Source organism: Arachis hypogaea, chromosome 16, assembly GCF_003086295.3.
Source record: "Arachis hypogaea cultivar Tifrunner chromosome 16, arahy.Tifrunner.gnm2.J5K5, whole genome shotgun sequence".
Classification (NCBI taxonomy): domain Eukaryota; kingdom Viridiplantae; phylum Streptophyta; class Magnoliopsida; order Fabales; family Fabaceae; genus Arachis; species Arachis hypogaea.
This window is the reverse complement of record NC_092051.1, coordinates 42,935,548-42,954,914: the sequence shown is the minus strand read 5'-3', so window position 1 is coordinate 42,954,914 and position 19,367 is coordinate 42,935,548. Positions and strand designations below refer to the sequence as shown.

The 19,367-nt window shown below is 40.2% G+C and overlaps 1 non-coding gene across 1 annotated transcript; it reads right to left on the bottom strand.

The window, feature by feature from the left end:
* Positions 1-4,206: 4,206 nt before the first annotated feature.
* LOC112760496 (small nucleolar RNA R71) lies at positions 4,207-4,312 on the bottom strand. Its single transcript, XR_003180933.1, has one exon. It is a non-coding gene; the product is annotated as a small nucleolar RNA R71 (small nucleolar RNA).
* Between the last annotated feature and the right edge of the window lie 15,055 nt (positions 4,313-19,367).

The following is a 19,367-nucleotide window of genomic DNA, read 5'->3' as shown; positions in this document are numbered from 1 at the left end:
GACTAGCAACAAAATTTCCCTGGGAAAAGAGGCCACAAGGAGCAGGATAGCATTAAAGGAAACAAGAAAGAAGGTGCCAAAGGGATGGAGGAACAAGAAGATCCCTACAGAGGATTTCTCCCCAGGGGATAAAGTAATCTCTGCTTATTTCCCAGTTATTCCACCTCATCTCCCCACCATTCTATCTCAGCTGCCTAAAGTTTACACCATCAGTAGAATTCTCTCCTTGGAACATGTGGAGATTCTTAATGAAGCAAACGGAGATAGATTCACTGCGATAGGGGAAGATTTAAGGCGTTACCAACCACCATGACAAAGTCAAAATGTCAAGCTAATGACGCTAAAGAAGCGCTTCATGGGAGACAACCCATGTTTTATATCCTTTCATTTTTTTTCTTGATATTTAAAGTAGTTAATAAAGCAAGGTTCATGAATTCCAAATCAACTTTGACAAACATTTAGATGAATCCTTATATGCAACATATAGTGAACAACAAGTTTGGTGTTCCAGGCATACTAAGAGGACAAGAACACAATTCACATTGTGTTACTCTTAAAGCCTTAATCAACTCTTTTTACACCACATGGTCACAAAATAAGTTTGGTGTCACCAATGTTGCATATATGAACAATTAATCAGTCAGTTGGGTTGTATTCATGAATAGCACTTAGTTATGTAAAAACAAAAATTTTAAAAAGTAGTTATTCCACTCTCTAATTTTGCCGCCACTATCCAAACTCATTAGTTTTATTCCTTTTATCTTGTAGTAGAGATGAAGGGAAGATTGGATGGAATTGATGGGACAAATGAAGAAGGGGGTTCAGCCACTTCACAAGGGGGACGTTATACACTTGTCTTCAAAGAGAATGCATTGGGAAATGTTGCCATGCAACATTGGAAGAATGATACCCTTAGAGACCGAACCAACCCATCATAAAAATAGTGATCCTTGTGCTCATTTTATGCCAAACCCCAACCGTCCATGATTAGCCTATACCATCAATCCACACCTTTCATTTACTTACTGATGCCAGGGCATCTTGGCCAGTTTCACTGACCTTTTCTTTACTGTTTTTAGGGTAGTTTCATGCATTTCTTTAGGAAATAAGCTAGTTTTGGGTAGATATTCACCTACATCTTGATTCAAGCATACATTGTGCATTTTACATTATTTCATGAGGATTTTGCATGAATTTAGTGATAAATTGTATGCTGCATTACCCATGACTTGGACTAGAACTTTAATGCACTCTGTTGCTTGATTTCAGGACCAAAGGAAGCAAGGAAAGGGAGGTAACTTGCAAGGTTAATGAGAAAAGTGATTGCCAATAACACTCTCAAAGCCATCATTACCCACGTTAAGAGTCACGTTAACTAAGTTAACGTGCACTCTAACGTGGAGAAGGGAAGTTGAGCCAACGTTAGTGACACTTAACATTGTCACTAACGTTGGCAAACACTCATGAGTGGCCACGTTAGAGCCCACGTTAACCTAGTTAACGTGGCCTCTAACGTTAAAGGGGGAAGAGAAGCCAACGTTAGTGACATTCAACATTGTCACTAACGTTGGCCTAAGGATGCAATACACCACGTTAACTCCCACGTTAACTTGGTTAACGTGGGAGCTAACGTGAGAAGTGAGAGTTGTCGACAACGTTAGTGACACTCAACATAGTCACTAACGTTAGAAGCAACCACACAACCCCTCAAGGAGCCACGTTAACTTCCACGTTAACTTAGTTAACGTGGAAGCTAACGATGAGGAATGAATGATGAGCCAACATTAGTGACACTCAACATTGTCACTAACGTTGGGATGGCTAAGAATGGCCACGTTAGAAGCCACGTTAACCTAGTTAACGTGGACTCTAACATGAGATCTAGGGGCACATTGGAACGTTAGTGACAATGTTGAGTGTCACTAATGTTCTCGAAGTTTGGCAAGGCCACGTTAGAAGCCACGTTAACCTAGTTAACGTGGGCTTTAACGTGAAGCAAAAAGGGGCACACTGGAACGTTAGTGACAATGTTGAGTGTCACTAACGTTCTCGAAGGTTAGCAAGGCCACGTTAGAAGCCACGTTAACCTAGTTAACGTGGGCTCTAACGTGAGGCAAAGGGGTACATTGGAACGTTAGTGAAAATGTTAAGTGTCACTAACGTTCTCGAACTTATACTTTCACTAAATGTTAACACCCCTAACGCCCTGAGCTAAAGTCTCTGCCCACTTATCACTTTCTCTCTGCAAGTAAAGCCAAGCCCAAATGAAGAAAAGAACTGCTCCAAACTCAAGATCCAAAGGCCCAAGACTTGAAGAGCCAACTAGAAGCTGAGAGAAATAGTATATATAGGAGTAGCTTTGAATTGTTAAGGAGTTCTGGAGGCTGGAAAAAGAAGAACTACTCTCTGTATTTTACTTTCTCTACATTTTCTAGTTTTATGATGTATTCTCCATCTTTGTTTTCATTTTCAAGAGCTATGAATAACTAAACCCCTTTCATTGGGTTAGGGAGCTCTGTTGTAATTTGATGGATCAATACTAATTTTCATTATTCTTCTTCTATCTTTTCTCTTGATTTTACTTGAAAGCTTTCGATCTTCATCCAATTGAGTAATTATCTTGGAAAAGAAGCTATTCAAACTTGGATCTCTTTTGAACCTTGAAAGAGGAATGAAGAGATCAAGCTAGAAATGCTTTCTCATGCTGGACCAAATTGGATTTGGATGGGTATGTGACTATAACCCTTTCAATACTTGATTTGGGAAATGCATGTGGTATAATCAGTGACCATACTTCATCTCTTCTCATGACCAATTGACCAAGGAATTGGCTATTGATCAAGACTTGAGAGATTAAATTGTAAGAAATTGTAATTCAATCAATTAAGATTGCCAAGGAGATCAATGAGTGCATTGATTGAGGAAGAGATGAAAATGAACTTGATCCGGAGAATTGCAACATCTCCTAAGCCCAATGAACTCCCCATCTCTGATCTTACCCATTCTCTTTAATTTCTGCCATTTACTTTTATGAGCAAATCCCCCATTCCCATTTACAATTCTGCAATTTATTTTCAGTCATTTACTTCAGTCCTTAAATTCTAGCATTTACTTTTCTGTTATTTACATTCCCGCCATTTTATTTTCTGCAACTCTCAACCCAAATTCTGGATTCGCTCAACTAGAACATTCTTCTAATTAAAGTTGCTTGATCAATCAATCCCTATGGGATTCGACCTCACTCTATTGTGAGTTTTTACTTGACGACAAATTCGGTACACTTGTCGAAGGGGATATTTGTTGAGAGACAAGTTTTCCGTGCATCAAGTTTATGGTGCCGTTGCCGGGGATTGATTGTGCATCAACAATGATTAAATTGGAAGATCACTAGATTGAGTATTTTTATTTTGTGACTTTCATTTTCTGTGTGAGTGATTTACTTTCTGTTTTAGTTAAACTTCTTTCCTTCCCCCTCTACTCTTTTGTTTATCTTTGTTATTTTCAATTCTATTTGCTAACCCACTAACTGTTTGATATATTACATCACCCACAACTAACAGTAATTCTGACACAAATACTTTCTGCACCTATCTTTTCTTGCTTGCACTTGATGGTTGTATAACAGGGAGAAGAAGCGGAGCTTCAACTTCCTTCGATTCTGAACCTGAGAGGACCTTCCTTAGATTACGGAGGGAGGCAAGAGGAAAGAAAGTGGTTGGTGCTGAGGAAGAAGAGGAGTTCTTTGAACCAAACATGGAAGACAACATGGAAAACCATCATGAAGAAGAAGATCACAACCATGGGGGAGGAGGTAGAGCAAATCATGCTGGGGAGGATAGAAGAGTTTTGGGCTCTTACATCAATCCAAACCCAGGCAATTGTGGAAGTAGCATCCAAAAGCCAACAATCCATGCCAACAACTTTGAACTTAAACCACAGCTCATCACCCTCGTTCAGAACAACTGTTCGTTTGGAGGAGGTGTTCAAGAAGACCCCAATCAACATCTAACCACCTTCCTGAGGATATGTGACACAGTGAAGTCTAATGGTGTTCATCCTGACACCTATAGACTGCTCTTGTTTCCATTCTCACTTACGGACAAAGCAGCCAAGTGGCTGGAATCTTTCCCAAGGGAAAGCTTGACAACTTGGGAAGACGTGGTGAACAAATTCTTAGCAAAATTTTACCCTCCTCAACGAATCAATAGGCTGAGAGCTGAGGTCCAAACTTTCAGGCAACAAGATGGTGAGACTCTATATGAAGCATGGGAGAGGTTCAAGGACTTAACAAGGAGGTGTCCACCCAACATGTTCAACGAATGGGTGCAGCTGCACATTTTCTATGAAGGGCTCTCTTATGAGTCAAAAAAGGCCATAGACCATTCATCCGGAGGATCTTTGAACAAGAAGAAGACTATTGAGGAAGCCATAGATGTTATTGAAACAGTAGCAGAGAACGACTACTTCTATGCTTCCGAAAGAGGGAACACAAGAGGAGTAATAGAGCTAAACAATGTAGATGCTCTGTTGGCCCAAAACAAGCTCATTACCCAGCAGCTGGCTGACCTCACCAAGAAGATGGAGAGGAACCAAGTAGCAGCAATCTCAACTTCATCAACAACCCAAGAAGGAGTGAATGAAGAAGCAGAGGGTAGTCAGGAGCAAGCCAACTACATTGGGAATTCACCAAGGAAAAACTATGATCCATACTCCAAGACCTACAACCCTGGATGGAGAAACCACCCAAACTTTGGGTGGGGAAGTGAGCAAGATCAAAACCAAGACCAGAGTCGTTACAACTCCAACAACAATGCAGCTCACCAGCAGTTCACACAGAGGACATCTCAACACCCCCACAACAACACTTCTCCACACGCTTATCAAAGCCAAAACAGCACATCTGCTCCAAATCACTCGTCAATTGATGACAAGCTCTCTAAGATTGAAGCCATACTTGAAGGAATATGCCAAGAGATTCAAGAAAATAAGGTGTTCAAAGAGGAGGTGCGAGCCAATATTAAGAACCAGGGAGAGACCATTAGAAAGCTGGAATTCCAAGTGGGATATTTAGCTGAGAAGATTCCCAAACCTACTGATAGCTTCCCAAGTGACACAGAGAAAAATTCCAAAGCCGAAGCAAAGAAAGTAAGATGGAAAGATTGCAAAATGGTCACTACAAGTGATCAAGAGACTGATGACAAGCAAGGCAAACTTCTCGAACAACCTGAAGACAACTCAATAAAGGAGGAGGATAGAGATCACCAAGAACCAAAAATGTCACAACAAGAGTTGCTGAAGCTCTATGCACCCTTTCCTCAACTGCTCAATGGTGCTGTGGGAAAGAGAATATACTCAAGGTTCCTAGACTTGTTTGCATCTTTGCATGTAAACATACCATTCATCAAGGCAATTCAGCAAATGCCTACATTCATCAAGTATATGAAGGAACTTCTGCCCAGGAAAAGCTCACTCAAAGGAGGCCAGATTATAGTAATGAACAAAGAATGTAGTGCCCTTATTCAACCTGAGTTGCCTAAAAAAAGAAGAGACCCAGGGAGTTTTCGCATCCCTTGTGTCATAGGTGAAACTATGTTCGATAGAGCACTATGTGATTTGGGGGCCAGCATCAACTTATTGCCCTTATCCCTAGCAAAGAGGCTGCAGATCAATGAGATAATGCTCACAGATGTAATCATTAGACTAGCTGACAAAACTCAAAAGCAAGCAATAGGAGTGGTGGAAAATGTGTTGCTAAAGGTTGGGAAATACTTTCTCCCAACAGACTTTGTCATCCTGGACATGGAAGAGAGTCACTCTCATCCAATCATATTGGGAAGACCATTCCTAGCTACGGTCAGAGCACTTATCGATGTAGAGAAAGGGGAGCTAATATTGAGAATCCATGATGAACGACTCAGCTTCAATATTTTCAAACTCTCACAAGAAACAGATCAAGGGGACAAGGAACGAAGCACAAATGATAATGAGACACTGAAGGAGGAGACAAGCACTGAAGCACAGCCAGATCATTCTGAGATTCCCTTAATTGATAAACAAGGAACACAGCAATTGCCACAGCTCAAGGAAAAATTAGAGGAACCTAAACCTCTAGAGGCAGGTAAAGACAGCATCACAACCCCTGCAGAAAAAGAGGTCACCAAGGGGAAGGCAACCTCAAAAGAAACAAAGAAGAAGGTACCAAGGAGGTGGAGGAACAAGAAGATCCCTACGGAAGACTTCTCTCCAGGGGATAGAGTTGTCTCAGCTTACTTCCCAGATATTCCCCCTAATCTCCCTACTGTACCATCTCAGTTACCTAAGGTCTTCACTATCAACAGAGTTCTTTCCCTGGAACATGTGGAGATCATTGATCCAACCAATGGATATAAGTCCACAACAAGAGGGGAGGACTTTAAGCACTACCAACCACCCTGATGAGGGAAAAACGTCAAGCTAGTGACGCTAAAGAAGCGCTTCATGGGAGGCAACCCATGTTTTATATGTTTTTAAAATAATGAATAAATCAATTATTTATGAATTTCAACCCAATCTTGACAAACACTTGGTGAAATCTTTATCATGCAGTATATAGTGAAGAACAAGTTTGGTGTTCAAAGCAAACCAAGATGCATGCTAGTCTTGGGAGCTTTGAACAAAACTTTTCATCACATTGCTTCAAACTAAGTTTGGTGTCACCCCATGGTGCCACCAAAATGCATAAGGATACACAAGTAGTTAATCAGTTAAAATTCATAAATAAACAAACTCTTTTCTTTTCTCTTTATTATCCTAGCCGTAGAGTTTGATTTTTATGATATTAATTTTCTTATTTTAAATCTTTATAGGAAAAGAAAAGAAGCATAAAAAGGGATTGATTGGACAATTAAATGGGGGAGATTTTGCCACTTAATGAAGAGCACTACACACATGTCTCAAGAGGAAACGCATGGAGAAACGTTGCCATGCAACATTGGAGAAGGAAGACCCTTGAAGACCGAACCAATCACTCTCATTAAGTGATAATCCTTGTCCTTCCTTCATACACAACCCTAACCATTCATCAAGCAAAAATCCTTGCAATCCACACCTTCCATCCACTCATGATCTCCCTATATAAGTGAGCTCTAGTGCATGCTCATTCCTCACATTCAAATTCCCACTCCCACACTTCATACTTTCGGCTTGCTCAACCCCCTTCATCACACTCTATCATAGCCAACCTATTCCTCATCTATCCGTATCATCCAACCCCCTTTTCAAAACAGCAACTCAATTCATGGCATCATCAAGCTCAAAGAGGCAAAAGAGGAAGGAACCCATGGAGAGTGTCCCTTTCGATGAGAAGAGATTCAAAACGGCCTTTCATGAACATGAATTCGAGCGGATAAGGGCCAGAAAGATATTGCCAGAGTTAATCTTCCAAATCAATGCAAATGACTCACCACAAATTCTAGAGAAAATCGAACAGAGGGGGTGGCAATTGCTCACAAGTCCAGAGGGGAAGATCAATGGAAACCTCATCAAGGAATTTTATGCAAATGTAGTAAGAGAAGATAAAACCAAGGCCCCAACCTTCAAAAGTTACGTAAGAGGAAAGGAGGTGGACTTCAGCCCAAACGCCATAACAAGAGTTCTTCACCTGAAATCACCTCATTTTGATGAGGATAGTTATCAGGCAAGGATAAGTAGAAGCCCTGATAATGATGAGCTCTCAGAGATAGTGGCAGACATCTGTGTTATAGCAGCTGACTGGGAGAGGTACACAGATGGGAGACCCAAGTTCATCAAGAGGGGAGACCTGAGCCTTGAAGCCAAGGGGTGGTTTGAACTCGTAAGGAGGTCCATTCTACCAGCTGCAAATAATTTAGAAGTAAACATCAATCAAGCCACTATGGTGCATTGCTTAATACAAGGTGGGGAAATCAATGTGAATGAGCTTATCGCCGAGGGAATTCAAGATTCAGCTGAGAAGGTTGATTCAGGTGCCAGGCTTTGGTACCCCAGCACCATTCTCCGCTTATGCAACAAGGCCAAAGTATTATTTGAGGACAGCAACCCAGACTGGGTGAACCTAGGGAGGCCAGTTACACTCGAGCGATTGGTTTATACTACACCTGCTCAGCAACAAAGAAGGCCACAAATAGGGAAACCAAAAGCAAAAGAAAGAGTTCATCAAGAGGAATATCATCAGGAAGAATACCAGCAGGAAGAGCATTATGACCCAGCCAACTTGAATATGACTCACCTTCTAAGAGCCATTGAAGATTTGGGACAGAGACATATGGAAGGACAAGAGCAAATACTGAACCGGCTGAGCCAACAGGAAGCATGGCAAAAACAACAAATGGAGCAGCAGCAGGAACACCACTCCCGGCTCACTCAAGCCATCAACCAAGTGAATGAGAGGCAAGAGCTTCAAGAGAAGCACTTGCAAGAACTCAACCACCGGCAGATAGCCCAAATGAAAACTTTCAATGAGTTCAGTGTACTCAATGAAGGAAGACAATTACATAGGGAGGAGTTCTATGTAAACACTCAAGCCAAGTTGAACTACATGACCAGTAATATGCATCAGCCATACTATGCCATCCCTACATATGATGAGGTCCAAAAAGATTTTGTAGAACAAGAAGAGAGGAAAGTGAAACAGCAAAAGGAGACACTCAAGAAGAAGATGGAAGATGGTGGTTTCTGGAGGAAGCTGCTTGGAAAAGGCAAGGGAAGTGGAAGTACAAGCACTCAAGAGAGACACAATGAGGACAAGCAAGGATGGGAGCATGGACATCCACATGAATGAAAGGTGATGGAGTTCTTTTTAGTCCATCGTTTTCTATGCTTTAAATAAGGAAGATCTTGTATGAAATAGAACCTACTTCCATGTTATGTTTAAACTTTTTAAATTCTGTCTTTTAAGTTTTCTTTCTGAATAGGTCCATGATTTCTGGTTTAAATGTCACTGCATCTTTCCCTTATTTACTTGTAAGCTTGTCCATTTTAAATCAAATGAAGAAGAGAATGTTTATGTTTTTAAAAGACTAGAGTAGAGTTCATAATGTGGAAGTGCATTCATGAATATTTGGGGTAGTCATAAGTTAGCTAAGTTGGTTCAACCACAAGGCTAGGAGGATAACTATCTATCCTGAATACTTGACTTTGGATATACCCATGAGACTAAGTTAATAACAAGATCCTAATAAGAGAAAAGGGAAAGAACAATGGAAGTGAAAAACAAAAGAAAAAGAGTAAGCAATAAGGCTAGGCACCAATGGTTTGGACCTTGAGACAAGTGTCTGTGGTGCTCCTGTGTGAGGGATCTACTTGGATAAATAAGCTCTCAGGGGTGCTTTATCACTTGGTAACTTGGGTTAACTAACTCGGGATTATCAGCTGAAAATCCACTATCAAGAGTAACCCTCACTACAGAGCATTTAGTAACCCAAAGAGGTGCTGGACACCAAGGTCTCAAGAAAAGAAAATAAATAAACTATATGCCTGTGGTGTGTATGTATGGGGGAGAGACTTGAGGGAGTAAGTCCTTAGGGGTGCTTCAACATCTAGCACCTTGAACCAACTGGTTCGGGAGTGTTGGCTGAAAGCTTATCTTAAAGAGTTGCCCCCTTACAGAGCACTTAGCCTAAATAACACAAATAACCCTTGAAATAACAATAAAAGGATCAATGAATAAAAGTCTCTTGGGATATAAACAAAGTAAGTGTTTAGGGACATGATAAAAGTCTGAAAGCCAGTAATGGAATGAACCTAAGTTGCTATGCATGAAACCACCATAAAAGCAGTAACATGACTTCCACAAGAATGACTCATTCCTCTGGATATTCCATTCATCATTCTCTTGTTCCAGTACTTGCTTAGGGACAAGCAAGCTTAAAGTTTGGTGTTGTGATGCCAGGGCATCTTGGCCAGTTTCACTGACCTTTTCTTTACTGTTTTTAGGGTAGTTTCATGCATTTCTTTAGGAAATAAGCTAGTTTTGGGTAGATATTCACCTACACCTTGATTCAAGCATACATTGTGCATTTTACATTATTTCATGAGGATTTTGCATGAATTTAGTGACAAATTGTATGCTGCATTACCCATGACTTAGACTAGAACTTTAATGCACTCTGTTGCTTGATTTCAGGACCAAAGGAAGCAAGGAAAGGGAGGTAACTTGCAAGGTTAATGAGAAAAGTGATTGCCAATAACACTCTCAAAGCCATCATTGCCCACGTTAAGAGTCACGTTAACTAAGTTAACGTGCACTCTAACGTGGAGAAGGGAAGTTGAGCCAACGTTAGTGACACTTAACATTGAATTGTTAAGGAGTTCTGGAGGCTGGAAAAAGGAGAACTACTCTCTGTATTTTACTTTCTCTGCATTTTCTAGTTTTATGATGTATTCTTCATCTTTGTTTTCATTTTCAAGAGCTATGAACAACTAAACCCCTTTCATTGGGTTAGGGAGCTCTGTTGTAATTTGTTGGATCAATACTAATTTTCATTATTCTTCTTCTATCTTTTCTCTTGATTTTACTTGAAAGCTTTCGATCTTCATCCAATTGAGTAGTTATCTTGGAAAAGAAGCTATTCAAACTTGGATATCTTTTGAACCTTGAAAGAGGAATGAAGAGATCAAGCTAGAAATGCTTTCTCATGCTGGACCAAATTGGGTTTGGATGGGTATGTGACTATAACCCTCTCAATACTTGATTTGGGAAATGCATGTGGTATAATCAGTGACCATACTTCATCTCTTCTCATGAGCAATTGACCAAGGAATTGGCTATTGATCAAGACTTGAGAGATTGAATTGCAAAAAATTGTAATTCAATCAATTAAGATTGCCAAGGAGATCAAAGAGTACATTGATTGAGGAAGAGATGAAAATGAACTTGATCCGGAGAATCGCAACATCTCCTAAGCCCAATGAACTCCCCATCTCTGATCTTACCCATTCTCTTTAATTTCTGCCATTTACTTTTATGAGCGAATCCCCCATTCCCATTTACAATTCTGCAATTTATTTTCAGTCCTTTACTTCCAGTCCTTAAATTCTAGCATTTACTTTTCTGTTATTTACATTCCCGCCATTTTATTTTCTGCAACTCTCAAACCAAATTCTGGATTCGCTCAACTAGAACATTCTTCTAATTAAAGTTGCTTGATCAATCAATCCCTGTGGGATTCGACCTCACTCTATTGTGAGTTTTTACTTGACGACAAATTCGGTACACTTGCCGAAGGGGAGATTTGTTGAGAGACAAGTTTTCCTGCATCACTTACCACTTCCCTATATAAGTGGCTCCTATTCCGTACCCCTTCACATTCCAATTCTCCTTTTTTCATACTTCTTACTTTCACCCACACCCTTAGCTACACCCTTTCAAACCATTCATACTTCTACAATTCAGAGAGCACTCGTGGCATCATCAAGCTCCAAGAGACGAAAGGGAAATGGACCTGTGGAGAGCATCCCTTTTGATGAAGGGAGGTTCAAGACCGCCTTCCATGAGCTTCAATTTGAACGAACAAAGGCTCAAACACTACATGGGCAACATAGGGGAGAGCCCCAAAATGAAGTATCATCTCAACTAATGGAGAAATCGTCGAGCTAGCGACGCTAAAAGAGCGCTTCGTTGGGAGGCAACCCAACCTAAGGTAGTTTTCTTTTCATGATTATTTCAATAAAGGTTACAAGTAGTTCTCCCTGTATTGTAAGGAGCTAAGTTTGGTGTTGCACACCAAAACAATCCAAGGGTGAATGTGTAATTCTAAGTTTGGTGTTCCACCAAAGATTTCAGTTAGAATCACACTACACCCCTTCAATGACAAGTTACTAGCTCCAACCAATCAGGAAAACTACTTACCAATAGTTTAGTTTCTAGTTCATAGTCATTTTCTTAATAAAAGCACGAGAGGTTCTCTGCATGTATTTGATCTTTTGCATTAAGCAAGGAACTAAGTTTGGTGTTCACACACCAAATTAAGTTCAGAAATTCACGAGTATACATGCATGCTAACTATTTCTCAAGTGCTTTGGGAACAAGCAACTTCCAATAACTTTGCAGGAATTTAATCAATCTTCTGGAGAAAGTCGGTCGGAAAGCGCAAAGGAAATGGGGGCTCAAGCACTCAAGAAGGACATAAAGAGGACAAACAAGAAAGAGAGCATGGGCACCCTCATGAGTAAAAGGTGGCAGAGTTCCTTTTCATTTTCTTTCTTTCAATGTCTAAATAAGGAAAATCATGTATGAAATAGAACATGCTTCCATAATAGCTTAGGAAGTTTCAATTCTGCCTTTAAGATTTCATTGCTTAAGTCCATGTGTGCTAGTCTAAGTTTCCTGTTGTCATTTTTATCCTACTTAAATGTATGCTTGTCCTTTAAGTTAAATAAAAGAAAGTGTTATGAAAAACCAGAGTGGAGTTCATCTTGTGGAGTAAGTTCTCAATGTTTGTGGTGTGGTAATTGGTTAGCTAAGTTGGTTCACCAACAAGGTACACAGGCAACTAAGATGTTCTGAATCCTATGCTTGAAGCACATTCTATGAGACTAGTCAAATAACAAGGTCCTAATAAGAAAAAGAAAAAGAACAATGAGAGTTGGAAAAAGAAAGAAAAGGAATAAGAAATAAGGCTAGGCACCAAGGGTTTGAATATTGAGGGATGTGTCTGTGGTGTTCTTGTGCCAAGGATCTGCTTGGATGAATAAGTTCTCAGGAATGCTTCATCACTTGGTAACTTGGGTTAACCAACCCGGAATTATCAACTGAAAATCCACTATCAAGAGCAACCTTGCTACAGAACATTTAGTAACCCAAAGAGGTACTAGACACCAAGGCCTCAAGGAAAGAAAATAACAAACCATATGCCTGTGGTGTGCATGTATGGGGGAGAGAGACTTGAGGGAGTAAGTCCTTAGGGGTGTTTCAACACCTAGCACCTTGAACCAACTGGTTGGAGAGTGTTGGCTGAAAACTTATCTTAAAGAGTCGCCCTCTCACAGAACACTTAGCCTAAGGATGAAATAAACCTTGGAAAGACAAAGGGATCAATAAATAAAAGTCTCAAAGGGTGCAATTAAGTGAGTATTCCAAGGCATGATAAAGGTCTGAAAGCCAGTAAAGGAATGAACCTAAGTTGCTATGCATGAAACCCCATAAAACCAAGAACATGACTTCCACAATAATGATTCATTCATCTTGTCATTTTATTCATCATTCTCTTGTTCCAGTACTTGCTTAGGGACAAGCAAGCTTTAAGTTTGGTGTTGTGATGCCAGGGCATTTTGGCCAGTTTCACTGACATTTTTTTTATGGTTTTAAGGTAGTTTCATGCATTTTCTTAGGAAATAAGCAAGTTTTGGGTAAATAATTACTTACATCTTTATTCAAGCGAATATTGTGAATTTTACATGATTTCATGAGAATTATGCATGAATTAAAGGACAAGTTGAATGATGCATGTCTCATAACTTGGATTAGAGCTTTGATGCACTTTATTGCTTGATATCAGGACAAAGGAAGCAAGGAAGAACCACGTTAGTAGCCACGTTAGCTTCACTAACGTGACCACTAACGTGAAATGGGAGCGAGCTTGCAACGTTAGTGGTAAAAGTTACCACCAATAACGCCTTCGAATGCCATCATAACCTACGTTAGTTACCACGTTAGTTACCACGTTAGTTACACTAACGTGGGAACTAACATGGAAGAAAGGGGGAGCTCCAACGTTAGTGGTAAAAGTGAACACCACTAACGTTCCAAAAGGCCACACATAGCCACGTTAAGAGTAACGTTAATCTAATTAACGTGAACTCTAACGTGGAGTGAGAAGAGATCGCCAACGTTAGTAACACTCACCTTTGTCACTAATGTTAGATCAGGCCAAGATTGCCCACGTTAGTGGTCACGTGAAGACCACTAACGTGGAGGGTAACGTGGAGCAAAAGAATGATGTGCCAACGTTAGTGACACTAACCTTTTTCACTAACGTTGGAGATGGCAAGCATACCCACATTAGTGGTCATGTTAATGCCATTAACGTGAGGCACTAACGTGGGAAAAGGGGGCACTTTGAAGCGTTAGTGACAAAGGTGAGTGTCACTAACGCTCTTGAAGCCTTGGCATGCCCACGTTAAAGGCCACGTTAGTTACACTAATGTGGACCATTAACGTAGAAGAGAGGGACAAAGAGCAACGTTATTGGTAAAAGTAAGTGCCAATAACGTTTGCGAAGGGCTAAGAGGCTACGTTAGTGGCTACGTTAGTACCACTAACGTTGAAGTTAACGTGGATCAACTAGTTTGGAACGTTAGTGACAAAGTTATCGTCACTAACACTCTCGAACCCAAGTTTATACTTAACGTTAACGCCACTAACATCCTAACTAACTTCCCATCATGCCTAACTCACACTTTCTTTGCAAGCAAAGCTAAGCCCACTAAAGATTGTAACTGCTTCAACTAAAGATCAAGGGCCCATATCCAAGACTTGAAGAGCTAACTAGAAGATCTGAAGAGTAGTATATATAGGGATAGTTTTGAATTGAAAAGGGGGCTAGATACTGGAGAACTATACTTTGTATATTTTACTTTCTCTGCAACTTCTAGTTTAATTTGGAGAATGCATTCTTCTTTATCATTTTCCATTTCCAGAGCTATGAACAACTAAACCTCTTTTCATTGGGTTAGGGAGCTCTGTTGTAATTTGATGGATCAATAATAGTTTTCATTATTCTTCCTCTTTCTTTTTTCTTGATTTTAATAGAAAGCTTTCGTTCTTCATCCAATTGGTTAGCTATCTTGGAAGAGAAGCTCTCCATAATTGGATCTCCTCGGAACCTTGGAAGAGGAATGAGAAGATCATGCTAGAAATGCTTTCTCATGCTGGACCAAACTGGGGTTTGGATGGATATAGTGACATAATCCTACCAATACTTTGACTTGGGAATGCATGTGGTATAATCAGTAACCATACTTCATCACTTTCCATGAGCAATTAAATCAAGGAATTGGGCAATTGTTCAAGCTTAGAGAGATTGGATTGCCAAGGAATTGGGATCCAATCACTTAAGATTGCCAAGGAGATCAATGAATGCATTGATTGAGGAAGAGATGAGAATGAACTTGATCCGGAGAATGCAATATCTCCTAAGCCCAATGAATCCCTCATTTCTGATCTTACCCATTCTCTTTAATTTCTGCCATTTACTTTTAAGCTCATCTCCCCAAATCCCCATTTAAGATTCTGCAATTCATTTTCTGCAATTTATTTTCTGCCATTATTTCCAGCATTTACATTTTCTGTTATTTACTTTCTCGCCATTTAATTTTCTGCAATTCCTCAACTCAATCTCTGCTTAGCTCAATGGTGCACGAATTGTAAATCACACTTTTTACAACTCGTACCACTAACCAGCAAGTGCACTGGGTCGTCCAAGTAATACCTTACGTGAATAAGGGTCGATCCCACGGAGATTGTTGGCTTGAAGCAAGCTATGGTTATCTTGTAACTCTTAGTCAGGAAGACAATAAAACAATTCACTTATCAAATCTGATTGCAAGGAATAACAGAGCATGAAATAAATACTTGTTATGCAGTAATGGAGAATGTGTTGGAGTTTTGGAGATGCTTTGTCTTCTGAATCTCTGCTTTCCTCTGCCTTCTTGTTCGCTCACGCACGTTCCTCCTATGGCAAGCTGTGTGTTGGTGGATCACCGTTGTCAATGGCTACCATCCATCCTTCCAGTGAAAAGGGTCCAGGTGCGCTGTCACCGCACGGCTAATCATCTGCAGGTTCTCAATCGTACCGGAATAGGATTTACTATCCTTTTGCGTCTGTCACTACGCCCAGCACTCACGAGTTTGAAGCACGTCACACTCATTCAATTAAAGAGTCCTACTCGGAATACCACAGACAAGGTTTAGACTTTCCGGACTCTCATGAATGCCGCCATCAATCTAGCTTATACCACGAAGATTCTGATTAAGAGATCCAAGAGATATTCATTCATTCTACGGTGGAACGGAAGTGGTTATCAGGCACGCGTTCGTGGGGAAATGATGATGATTGTCACGTTCATCACATTCATGTTGAAGTGCGAATGAATATCTTAGATAGGAACACGCATGTTTGAATAGAAAATAGAAATACGTGCATTAATTCATCGAGACACAGCAGAGCTCCTCACCCCCAACAATGGAGTTTAGAGACTCATGCCATCAAAGAGTACAAAGTTCAGATCTAAAATGTCATGAGATACAAAATAAATCTCTAAAAGTTGTTTAAATACTAAACTAGTAACCTAGGTTTACAGAAAATGAGTAAACTATGATAGATGGTGCAGAAATCCACTTCTGGGGCCCACTTAATGTGTGCTGGGGCTGAGACCAAAGCTTCTCACGTGCATAGGGCTGTTTTGGGCGTTCAACGCCAGTTTTGGATCCTTTTCTGGCGTTGAACTCCAACTTGCAACTTGTTTCTGGCGCTGGACGCCAGAATTGGGCAGAGAGCTGGCGTTGAAAGCCAGTTTACGTCATCTATCCTTAAGCAAAGTATGGACTATTATATATTTCTGGAAAGCCCTGGATATCTACTTTCCAACGCAATTGGAAGCGCGCCATTTAGAGTTCTGTAGCTCCAAAAAATCCACTTTAAGTGCAGGGAGGTCAGAATCCAACAGCATCAGCAGTCCTTTTTCAGCCTGATTCAGATTTTTGCTCAGCTCCCTCAATTTCAGCCAGAAAATACCTGAAATTACAGAAAAACACACAAACTCATAGTAAAGTCCAGAAATATGAATTTTGCCTAGAAACTAATAAAAACATCCCTAAAAGTAACTAGTTCCTACTAAAAACATACTAAAAACAATGCCAAAAAGCGTATAAATTATCCGCTCATCACAACACCAAACTTAAATTGTTGCTTGTCCCCAAGTAACTGAAAATCAAATAGGATAAAAAGAAGAGAATATACTATAAATTCCAAACTATCAATGAAACATAGCTCCAATCAGATGAGCGGGACTTGTAGCTTTTTGCCTCTTGAATAGTTTTGGCATCTCACTTTATCCATTGAAGTTCAGAATGATTGGCATCTATAAGAACTTAGAGTTCAGATAATGTTATTGATTCTCCTAGTTCAGTATGATGATTCTTGAACACAGCTACCTTATGAGTCTTGGCCGTGGCCCTAAGCACTTTGTTTTCCAGTATTACCACCGGATACATAAATGCCACAGACACATAATTGGGTGAACCTTTTCGGATTGTGACTCAGCTTTGCTAAAGTCCCCAATTAGAGGTGTCCAGGGTTCTTAAGCACACTCTTTTTTTTTTTTGAACCTTGACTTTAACCGCTCAGTCTCAAGTTTTCACTTGACACCTTCACGCCACAAGCACATGGTTAGGGACAGCTTGGTTTAGCCGCTTAGGCCAGGATTTTATTCCTTTAGGCCCTCCTATCCACTGATGCTCAAAGCCTTGGGATCCTCTTTATTTACCCTTGTCTTTTGGTTTTAAGGGCTTTTGGATTTTTCTGCTTGCTTTTTCTTGCTTCAAGAATCATTTTTATGATTTTTCAGATTATCAAATAACATGTCTCCTTGTCATCATTCTTTCAAGAGCCAACATATTTAACATTCTAAAACAACAACTTCAAAAGACATATGCACTGTTCAAGCATTCATTCAGAAAACAAGAAGTATTGTCACCACATCAATATAATGAAACTAAGTTCAAGGATAAATTCGAAACTCATGTACTTCTTGTTCTTTTGAATTAAAACATTTTTCATTTAAGAGAGGTGATGGATTCATAGGACATTCATAACTTTAAGACATAGTTACTAAATACTAATGATCATGTAATGAGACACAAACATGGATAAGCACTTAACATAAAGAAAACAAAAAAAAAACAGAGTAAGTAAGAACAAGGAATGAGTCCACCTTAGTGATGATGGCGTTTCCTTCTTGAGGAACCAATGATGTTCTTGAGCTCTTCTATGTCTCTTTCTTGCCTTTGTGGCTTGATCCCTAGTGAATTTTGGTATTTCTATCCTCAGTTGCTTCCAATAATTATGTGGAGGAAAGTGCATCCCCTGAGGTATCTCAGGGATCTCTTGATTTGCAGCCACATGTTCTACCACTGAGCTATAGATCCTTTACATAATTGTTTTACCACACCAAACTTAGAATGTTGCTCGCCCTCGAGCAAAAGAAGAAGGAATAGATGAAGAAGAAGATGTGGAAAAAAAACTAGGATTATGAGGAGGGAAGGTGGGGTTCCTGTGGGGTCTATAGATCCTTAGGTGTCAAGGCATTTACATCCCTGCACCAATTAGGCATGTAAAATTCCTTTGCATGCAATTCTGGTGTTTAAATGCCGAACTGATGCTTGTTCTGGGCTTTCAACGCCCAGATGCAGCATATTTCTGGCGTTGAACGCCAGCCAGATGCTTGTTTCTGGCGTTCAGCGCCAGCTCTTCTTCACTGTGCATTTCTGGTGTCTGAACGCCAGGATGCTGCTTGTTTCTGGTGTTCAACACCAGAAACATGCTCTGTTCTGGCATTGAACGCCAGACAGATGCTCCTTAAACGCTAGTGAGATCCTCCTCCAGGGTGTGATTTTTCTTCTGCTATTTTTGATTCCGTTTTCAATTTTTATATTTATTTTGTGACTCCACATGATCATGAACCTAATAAAACATGAAAAACAATGAAAATGAAAATTAGATAAATAAAAATTGGGTTGCCTCCCAACAAGCACTTCTTTAATGTCAATAGCTTGACCTTGCTGAGTTTTTAATCTAGCCTCAGCCTTGAGTACTCTTGCTCAACATTGCCTTCAAGATAGTGCTTGATTCTCTGTCCATTAACAATGAACTTCTTATCAGAATCAATATCTTGAAGCTCCACATAACCATATGGTGATACACTTGTAATCACATATGGTCCCTTCCACTGGGACTTCAGTTTCCTGGGGAATAGCCTGAGCCTAGAGTTAAACAACAGAACCTTTTGTCCTGGTTCAAAGATTCTAGATGACAGCTTTCTGTCATGCCACCTTTTTTATTTTTCTTTATAAAGCTTGGCATTTTCGAAAGCAGTGAATCTGAATTCCTCTAGCTCATTCAGCTGGAGCAATCTTTTTTCTCCAGCTAATTTGGCATCAAAGTTTAGGAATCTGGTTGCCCAGTAGGCTTTATGTTCCAGTTCCACGGGCAGGTGGCATGCCTTACCATACACCAGTTGGTATGGAGAGGTCCCTATAGGAGTCTTGAATGCTGTTCTGTAAGCTCACAGAGCATCATCCAAGCTTCGTGCCCAATCCTTTCTACGGGTACTTACAGTCCGTTCCAGGATTC